The sequence below is a fragment of the Oratosquilla oratoria genome, chromosome 22 (assembly GCF_046742065.1).
Source record: "Oratosquilla oratoria isolate Oo_2021 chromosome 22, ASM4674206v1, whole genome shotgun sequence".
Taxonomy (NCBI): domain Eukaryota; kingdom Metazoa; phylum Arthropoda; class Malacostraca; order Stomatopoda; family Squillidae; genus Oratosquilla; species Oratosquilla oratoria.
The window spans coordinates 54738508-54748507 of record NC_134798.1 but is presented as its reverse complement, the minus strand read 5'-3'; positions in this window follow the sequence as shown (position 1 = coordinate 54748507).

Sequence of the window (10000 nt, the reverse complement as noted above, 5' to 3'; positions counted from 1 at the left end):
TCGATTTCGAATCAGACAGAATACATTCTCAATCCCTCAAGTCTATGGGCCTGACATAGACGAATAAAAATGTCGGTCTTCATTTCGTCACAACAAGTTTTCAGAATTAGAAGCAAAATAGAAAAGGCACAACTAAGGTGGCTTGGGCACGTGGAAAGAATGGATGAAGAGAGAATTGCAAAGAAAAGATGGAACTGGAGACCAGAAGGTAGCAGATCTAGAGGTAGACCGAAAAAAAGATGGAAAGATGGTGTTGAAGAAATCCTAGAGGCAAATGGATTAGGAAAAATAGAGGATTTGAGGGAAGAAGGAAGCTTTGAGAGGACAATCTGGAGAAGTGTGCTGGCCCGACTGACAGGCTGGAAGCCTACCTGGAAGCAGAAGTAAGAAGTAAGTAAGTTTTCAGAATTCATATGTGGATGTGCTGTGTCTTGTGACACTGCTTCTGACCCAGGGCAGCGGATGCAGGGATGACCCGTCATCCAGGAGGTGTCAAAGTAAGAGGGAGGGAAGAGGGTGGAGGGGAGTGGAGTGTGATGGGGATGGAACGGGTGGGAGTGGTTTTTATTTCTTTGTTTTTTGGCTACTTCCCATTGGTATATGTATGTATATTTGTACTTTTTTAGTAAATTTTTAGAATATTTCTGGATCAATAGGCAAGGTAGGCAAGGCTAAGATATCATATTTATGGGTGTAGAGAAAAGGAGCAAAATGTTAGGAAATATGGGTAAAATTGTAAGAACTTAAAACAGTGTAATTTATAAAAATACAGGGAACTAAAGACTGTACTGTGAGACTTACGGTGGTATTAGAAAAAAAATCTTTCCTTATATTAATCTTATATAAACCCTTGGAACAGAAAGATTTATACAAGGAAAGATTTTTTCTAAGAATACCACTGTAAGATTCTTACGGTGGTATTCTTAAAAAAAGAATCTTTCCATATGTAAATCTTTCCCTTCCAAGGATTTATATCAGACTTGTATAAGGAAAGATTTTTTTTAGGATTACCATCGTAAGATTCTTACGGTGGTATTCTTAAAAGAAAAATCTTTCCTCATATAAATCTTTCCCTTCCTAGGATTTATATAAGGAAATATTTTTTTTACGAATACCACCGTTAGTCTAGGTCAGTTACCAGCATAATTCATGAATGTCAACTCAACTATACGGGTATGTGACACATTTCCCTGATGGTGATCCTATTCAGCGTTGTCTCCACAAGAGACGACTTTCGATGGAGAAAACGGAGATGACTACACAATTCATGGGTTTGGGCAAGATGACCTGTCGGGAGTCTGCATGGGAGCCTGCTCCTCGGAGAGATCGTGGCGACCGGCGCAGCGTGTAATTCACCATGGTCTTGGATCACGTGTTAGACTCGTGATCTACAGCTATTTTCCTTCCGAAAGAGAGCTCAAAGCTCATATATAACCGATCTGTGGGTAATGCTGTGACCTTACACGCACGCACACCCCTAACTCTCCGCCCACGAGAGTTGGAGTAACGACTCGCAGCGCAGCGATACTGAAATTATTTCAGCCCTGGACGGGTGTAAGTGAAGCAACACGCTTCCTGGCGTATGATTCCAGTTAGTTTTATGTGAGGAAGAAAATATTGTACGAAAGTGACAAAGGCCAAGGAAAACAGAGAAAGTGTCATTTTAGAATAGAGGTTTCGTTTACGCGTGTTTCCTATTTCAGGAAAATCTAGGAAACTGTTCGTTGTGAGTGTGTTTATAGAAAGTAAAAGGTTCCAGAAATGTCTTTAATGAGGTTAGGAAGGCCAAGTTCGCCACTGAAAGAGGTAATTAAGGTTATGAGTCCTGGAAGGGTCTTAGGGTGCGTCAAGTTGCGTAGAAAGAAGAGGATAGTTTATGAACATTGAATAACAGTGAATGGTTTAATAATTCTAATAGATAATAGTTAAATGAACTTCAGTAATACACATACAGTGAATGTTATTCATTAGTAAAGCTTTTGAGTGGGTTCCAGTCATGGGTTTAACTATGGGAAATGAATGTTTTTGGAAAAAAAAGGGATATTTCCAATATTATTATATTTCATTTTTCTCTATTTCGTTCATTGTCTTGCTTGAGCCACAGGGATTGGATTGTTCATGTGAACGTGGGAATACTGAGGCTGGCGTGTTAATTATGTGTGAAATTGTGAAAATGTTCTGTTAATGTCATTTGAAATATATTTATGGAGTATTTGTTTACTGCCTTTACCTTTCGACGTATTACCGACATAGTGAAGCAATTCTTCAAGAACGTATTGTCTTGTCCCCGAACAGAAATCGTCACAAAGATATGTCACAAAGGATTTTACAAAGGCGGAGCATGCCGACAGGAGACCTTTTGGTCCATAACTAGGTCGGATGCGAAAAAAACATGATAATGATAAATGAACAAAAATGAAATAGAATAAAAATTATAATAATATTGATAATAATGAATAAAAGAAATTCTTTCGTCACCATGATGAAAGCGTTAGGGCTTTCGTAAGTATGTACGTATGTACGTATGTACGTAAGTGTGTACGTATGTGCGTATGTACGTAAGTGTGTAGGTATGTACGTATGTACGACCGAAGGCTACGGAGAGTCCAAGAACTCCCAGGGACGGGAGTGGGAGGTGGGAGTTTGGTCCGCAGAAGTCAAACGGAAGGAGGAGGGCGCGTTGAGGAACCATCACTGCGTAGGAACTTTCAAGGACCTTCCATCCTTTGCCGTTCCCGCCGAGCCTCCTCCGCTCTTGGCACGGGGTCTGGATGGATATGAATTTCTCGAACATTTCCCTGGACCACTCTCGGCACTCCATTATACGCCAAAAGGGGGGCAGAGGTGAAGAATGAGGGAAAGAGAGAGCGAGAAGGAAAGGGAGGGGCGAAGAAGATGAAACTAAGGAGAGGCACTAGGAAAGCGGAGAGTTGTACGAAGAATTTTCCGTTTTCTATTTTCTTCCCCTCAGAACTCTCAGGGTTTTGTCATAATGGGTGAGAACAGAGAAAGTCGTTCTTTCAATAGTTAGAGAAAATGGTGGAGGGAAATGAGACAATGGAAGAAAACGAAGAAAAAGAAGAGGACAAGGAAGAGGAGGTACGAACGAAGTGGAAGAAGAAATGGAATGAAAAGAAACGTTTCGGTTATGGGAGTAAAGAGAGGACAGGGACAAAGAAGAAGAAGAAGAAGAAGAAGAGGAAGAAGAAGAAGAAGAAGACGAAGAAAAAGAGGAAGAAGAAGAAGAAAAAGAGGAAGAAGAAGAAGAAGAAGATGATGATGATGATGATGATGATGATGATGATGATGATGATGATGATGATGATGATGATAATGATGATGATGATGATGATGATGATGATGATGGTGATAAAGATGATGATGAACATTATGATGAAGATAATGATAAAGATGGTGATGATGATGATGATTATGATGATGATGATGATGATGATGATGAGAACATTATGATGAAGAAGAATGAAAGATGGTGATGATGAAGATGATGATGAAGATGATGATGATGAAGAAGAAGAAGAAGAAGAAGAAGAAGAAGAAGAAGAAGAAGAAGAAGAACAACAACAACAACATCAACAACAACAACAACAACAACAACAACAACAACAACAACAACAACAGCAAATCATTCATGATAAAATGAGACATTTGAAAAAAAAATGCTCTTGAAGAAAATTAAGATGACGATAATCATGAGATCAGAAACCACTTAATGACAAAATCGAAAAAAAAAAAATCTGGATAAGAAGAGAATGGAAATGAGAGGGAAATGAGATTGAAGGAGAGGTAGAGTGGATTAGAACGAAATAATCTTCCAGATGGGAAGAACGGTAAGTCCTTGAAGGATCCAAGATTTGTTTTCCTTTCTAAACTCTTTTCTCTCGTCACAATAGAATTTGTGGCGTCAAATAAGGACGGGTGGAGAACTGTGAAAGAAAGGGGAACGCGCTTTCTGATGAAGGAAGGGAGAGAGAGAAAGAGAGAGGTGGAAAAGAGGGAGGAGGAGAGGGAGAGAGAAAGGGGGGAAGGAGGAAGGAGGAGAATGGAAAGGGAGAGAGATAGAGAGAGAGAGAGAGTGCAAAATATACATACATACATATATATATATATATATATATATATATATATATATATATATATATAGATAGAGAGAGAGAGAGAGAGAGAGAGAGAGAGAAATAAAGAGAAAGATAGAGAGATATATAGGGAGGGAGAAAAAAATAAATAGAGAGAAAGAAATGTAGATAGATAAATGGATAGATAGATAGATAGAGAGAGATAAAGATGGAGAGAGAGAGAGAGAGAGAGAGAGAGAGAGAGAGAGAGAGAGAGAGAGAGAGAGAGAGAGAGAGAGAGAGAGAGAGAGAGAGAGAGAGAGAGAGAGAAATACAAAAGAATAGGGAAAGAAAGGAAGACAGAGACAGATAGAGGGGAAAGAAGGGAGGGACGAAGAGGAAAAGGAAGAAGGAAGGGGAAGGACGAGGATGGAGGGGTAGGGGGAGAGGAAGAGGAGGATAAATTGTAAAGGAGAGCATACAGAGAGACTCAAAAGTCTTTGGACAAGGCTCTGGTTTTCCGCTGTGCAAACAGGGTTGAGTTTTGTATGTATTTTTTTTTCTATATACAATAAAGTACGCTGTTCTGGAAATGTTATACAGAAATAGACGAAAATAGGCACAAACGGTGTACTTGTGAACTGAAGCCTGTGGAGTAGTAGGAGACTTTTGAACAAGTCTGTTTTACGTCATGGGTTTGGGAGAATGTAAACATAGACTCTACATGTCTGTTTGGTAGTCTCGTCCGTGACAAACGTTTCGGTGCAGGATAACTTTTTTGTGTAGAATAGTGTTTCGTTTGATTGCGTGATTTTGGGTGACTGTGTGGGATGGCATGGTTTCAGTGAAGGAAGGAGGATAGTTTGTTGTATCGGAATTTGGAAACAGGAATTCACTAGCGCTTCTATCTTAATGAACAAAGTTACACCGTTTAACTTCGTGTCATTATTTTTTACAGATACACACTGTAAACACATACATACATACTTACATACATACATACATACATACATACATACATACATACATACATACATACATACATACATACATACATACATATACCAAAGTCTTTTTCCCCCTTACAAGGGAGGTACCAAAAAGACAAAGGCATAGAAACCACTCCCACCCATTCCATCCCCTACATACTCCACTCCCCTCCCCCCTCCCCCCTCTCATCTTGGCGCCTCCTGGATGACGGGTCATCCTTGCATCCCGTCCATTGCCCTGGGTCAGAAGCAATGCAGCAAGACACAGCACATTCACAGCAAGGCCGCTTCATTAATTCGGCGACCCCCGCTCTCCGTCCCCTCATGTAAACACAACCTTTGAATGACTTCATCCCGAATCTAGATCATCTTTATATATTTACTGTTCTAGAGAAACAGGTTTGAGGGAAAATGATTCTATATGTTCTGTGACTGGGGTCATACCTACATACTTCGTCCAGAAATGGTGACAAGAGTTTTGTTTTTGAGTCTCATGCTTACACGGCCCCTACACTCTTCTCGGATTTACTGAGGGTTGTCTTCTCACCGATTCTGATTCTGAGTACAATGACATTTGTGGCCGACCAGAAGTCCCCTGGAACCTTCTTCTTGTTATCACAAGAAGAAGATTCTTCAGTGGGTCTCCGTTACCTTCCAGAGGAGTCCAGGAAGCGTCTTCTGAGTACAACGAAATAATGGAGAAGAGCAACACGGGTACTTTTGGTTGATATCAAAGCCATTTGTGGCCGACCAGAAGTCCCCTGGAACCTTCTTCTTGTTATCACAACAAGAAGGTTCTTTGGTGGGTCTCCTTCCAGGAGAGTCCAGGAAGTCGTCTTCTGAGTACAACGAAATAATGGAGAAAAGCAACACGGGTTAAAACCTTTTGGTTGATATCAAAGCCATTTGTGGCCGACCAGAAGTCCCCTGGAACCTTCTTGTTATCACAGCAAGAAGATTCTTCGGTGGGTCTCCGTTACCCTCCAGGAGAGTCCAGGAAGGCGTCTTATAAGCTTCTGGGATAACGCAGATAAGCACTGGACTTGATTTTTATCCTCTTATCAGTTCTTTTTGGTTGGTTGACAAAATACGATCACATTGGATTCGGTATAATTGAATCCTTTTGGTGAGAACAAATGAGGAATTCCTTGGTGTACCTACAATCCAGACCTAACCAGGATCTCTTGTGTGTCAACAGTGGGTTCTTCCATAGGCTGATGGAAACCACGGAAGAGTCTCCCAGGTATGGGTGGAAGTAGGTCTTCGAGAGGCCGTGGCCAAAGATGTTACCGGGAACACTAACCACTGCGCCATCGAATCGTGTGTGTGTGTGTGTGTGTGTGTGTGTGTGTGTGTGTGTGTGTGTGTGTGTGTGTGTGTGTGTGTGTGTGTGTGTGTGTGTGTGTGTGTGTGTGTGTATTCACCTTGGTCTTTGTATCACGTGTTGGACTCGTGATCGACAGCTATTTCCCTCCCGGAAGAGAGCTCAGAGCTCGTGTGTGTGTGTGTGTGTGTATGTGTGTGTGTATGTGTGTGTATTCACCTTGGTCTTTGGATCACGTGTTGGACTTGTGATCGACAGCTATTTCCCTCCCTGAAGAGAGCTCAGAGCTCGTGTGTGTGTGTGTGTGTGTGTGTGTGTGTGTGTGTGTGTATTCACCTTGGTCTTTGGATCACGTGTTGGACTCGTGATCGACAGCTATTTCCCTCCCGGAAGAGAGCTCAGAGCTCGTGTGTGTGTGTGTGTGCACGCGCGTGTGATCGTACACATGTGCCTGTGTAGGAGATACATAGGAAGTACATCTGTTCTAGTTTATGCATTGTCTCACTAATACCTCTTCTGGACTGACTCGTGCATTTCCGCGTGAAGTGGAAGATCGGATTTGGCGCCTCTCTCTCTCTCTCTCTCTCTCTCTCTCTCTCTCTCTCTCTCTCTCTCTCTCTCTCTCTCTCTCTCTCTCTCTCTCTCTCTCTCTCTCTCTCTCTCTCTCTCTCTCTCTCTCTCTCTCTCTCTCTCTCTCTCTCTCTCTCTCTCTCTCTCTCTCTCTCTCTCTCTCTCTCTCTCTCTCTCTCTCTCTCTCTCTCTCTCTCTCTCTCTCTCTCTCTCTCTGTCTCTCTCTCTCTCTCTCTCTCCATCTTTAATTCTTCCTCTCTCTTTCTCTGATCCCCTCATTCTCATCAATTAATTATCCAACGCTTTGCTATATTTCTTTCCATCTCCATTCCTATTTGAGTGTCTGCTTCACTCTACATAATTACATCTCTCTCTCTCTCTCTCTCTCTCTCTCTCTCTCTCTCTCTCTCTCTCTCTCTCTCTCTCTCTCTCTCTCTCTCTCTCTCTCTCTCTCTCTCTAGGCTACCAGAGTTTGGTGGACAGGGCCGCAGAGACTCGGCCTTGACCTAAGCCAGGTCACGTAATCACCTCGTAAATGCTTTGCTTAAATAGCTGACACAGTAGTAAACGAGTCCTTTGTAATTGATGGCAACCGCAGCTGTGGTAGTTGAAGCCTGAGAGAGAGAGAGAGAGAGAGAGAGAGAGAGAGGATAGAGAGGATAGAGAGGGGAGAGAGGGAGGGGAGATAGAGTGTGTGTGTGTGAGAGAGAGAGAGAGATACCATATGGTCAAATTATTTCGCCAAAAGTTTCTAGCCATTTATTTGTTTATTCTATTTATTATTATTTATATTATTATATCTTATTAATTAATCTATTTATCTATCTATGTATTTATTTATTTATTTATATATTCATTTATTTATCATTCATATATTTTTTTCTCATCCGACCTAGTTATGGACCAAAAGGTCTCCTGTCGGCATGCTCCGCCTCTGTAATCCTTTTTGTAATAAAAGTCTAAGAAGAAAACATTCTGACCAGTGCGGCGCGAAATTGGTCAGTTTCTACTGACGAGGGCGCTGAAGAGGAACAAGAGGACACAGACAGTACACGTGAATACTACGAGCCCTTAGTTGAGTCTCTTTGACTTGATACCTTAAGTCACTGTTTCTCAACCCTGGGGAGGCGACCCCAAGTGGAGCAGCCAAGCGCATCTCCTGAGGTTGCCAAGATTTTTTTTTTCTTAATTGTATCAATTCAGTACAATAACCCTGAAGATGTTAACTTTGTCTTCTATAACCTTACGTTACCTTTATTACACATATGTATATTATACTTGTCCTCTACTTTTTACAGTCAACAACTAGTCATATATATTAACACATACACAAGTAGATTAGTGGAGTCGCGGTCTTATCATGAGGATCATATTGGGGTCGCCTGAAAAAAGCTTGGGAAACATTGCTGTAAGTCACATAGTAGCCAGCAACAGTCTTTTGGTCCTTCCATAGATCTCTACAGGAAGAAACGTTATATACATATATATATATGTATATATATATACATATATATATATATATATATATATATGTATATGTATGATATATATATATATATATATATATGTATATATATATATGTATATATATATATATGTATACATATATATATATGTATATACATATATATATTCATTGTATATATGGGCAGGAGATTTTCTCTCAAGCATGTATGGTTAAACTGAAAGAAGGCACAATACTGATGACGTCACACAACAGCCGACCAATGAGGAAGTAGAATAGTTTGGGAGTCCCAGTCCAGCCCACTAGCCAATCAGAAGCCCCAAAATGTAATATCAGACCACCACCAACAATATATAAACACAATAATTCAATCAGATATTCACAGTCTAGCCACTGATGAAGCACTAAGTAGTGTGAAAACGCGTTCTGGCCAGTTTTTCACTTTGGTAAAGCCATGCCCAAAGTAAAAAAAAAAAAAAAAATGTCATATGGTGACATTATAAGACAATTTCCCGTGGAAGGGAAAAAGATTCTCAGAGAAAGAGAAAAGGCAGATAAAAAACTCTGCAATAATAATCTTGCCATTAAGTTTAACCAATATATATATATATATATATATATATATTATACATATATATTATACATATATATATATATATATATATATATATATATATATATATATATATATATTGCTACATTTGGTCTGTTTTTATGTCACCAATTGGCAGAAGGCTTAGGAGTGTAGCAGTTGCCAGATACTCTTATGTAACAAAGTGAAGAATATTCGAAGATGATAGAGATCTTAGGTTCAGTCAGAAGACAGAGTGTCAGCCACTCGGGGCTGCACATCCAGGTACAGATGAGGTGAAGTTGATAGAATTTGAGAGTAACAGAGGGGAGAAGATTCTCATCGACGTACGGCTCGGAGGGTCATCACGTTCAGGCTCTCATTATTGGTACCGTTCTGGTGCGATTCAATTCTTCATAAACAAAGATGGCGTCCTGTTTAGGATATGACACTGTTTTCATTTTGTTTGACGTCAGGATATCTCAGAGAGAAACTACAGTATATACATACATATACCAAAGGCTTTTTCCCCCTTACAAGGGAGGTAGCCAAAAAAACAAAGGCATAGAAACCACTCCCACCCATTCTATCCCCTACATACTCCTCTCCCCTCCACCCTCTTCCCAGACGGGAATTAAGATGGGTAATATGTATATCATATCATTTATATATAATATAAATTGAGACAGAAACATAATCATTCAAGTCCCATCTTGACTTCTTAACGGAATGAAATCATCAATTGCTTGTAAAAAAATAAATACAATATTTCACTGTAGAACTAATTACCAATCCCATTTGCAGTATGGTATATATGTAGTGAGCAAAGTACCATCTCTTGACAGATAAGGATAATTTTGTCGCCGAACCTTTGAATCTGGGTGTATTTCACAATATTAGAAAGGATGATTTGAGTATCGTATTGCTTTTTGTGCAGATAAGGAGAACATAAGAAGAACATATGAACAGAAAACCATAAGAGGGGTTAGTCCCAACTTCCACGCTCTT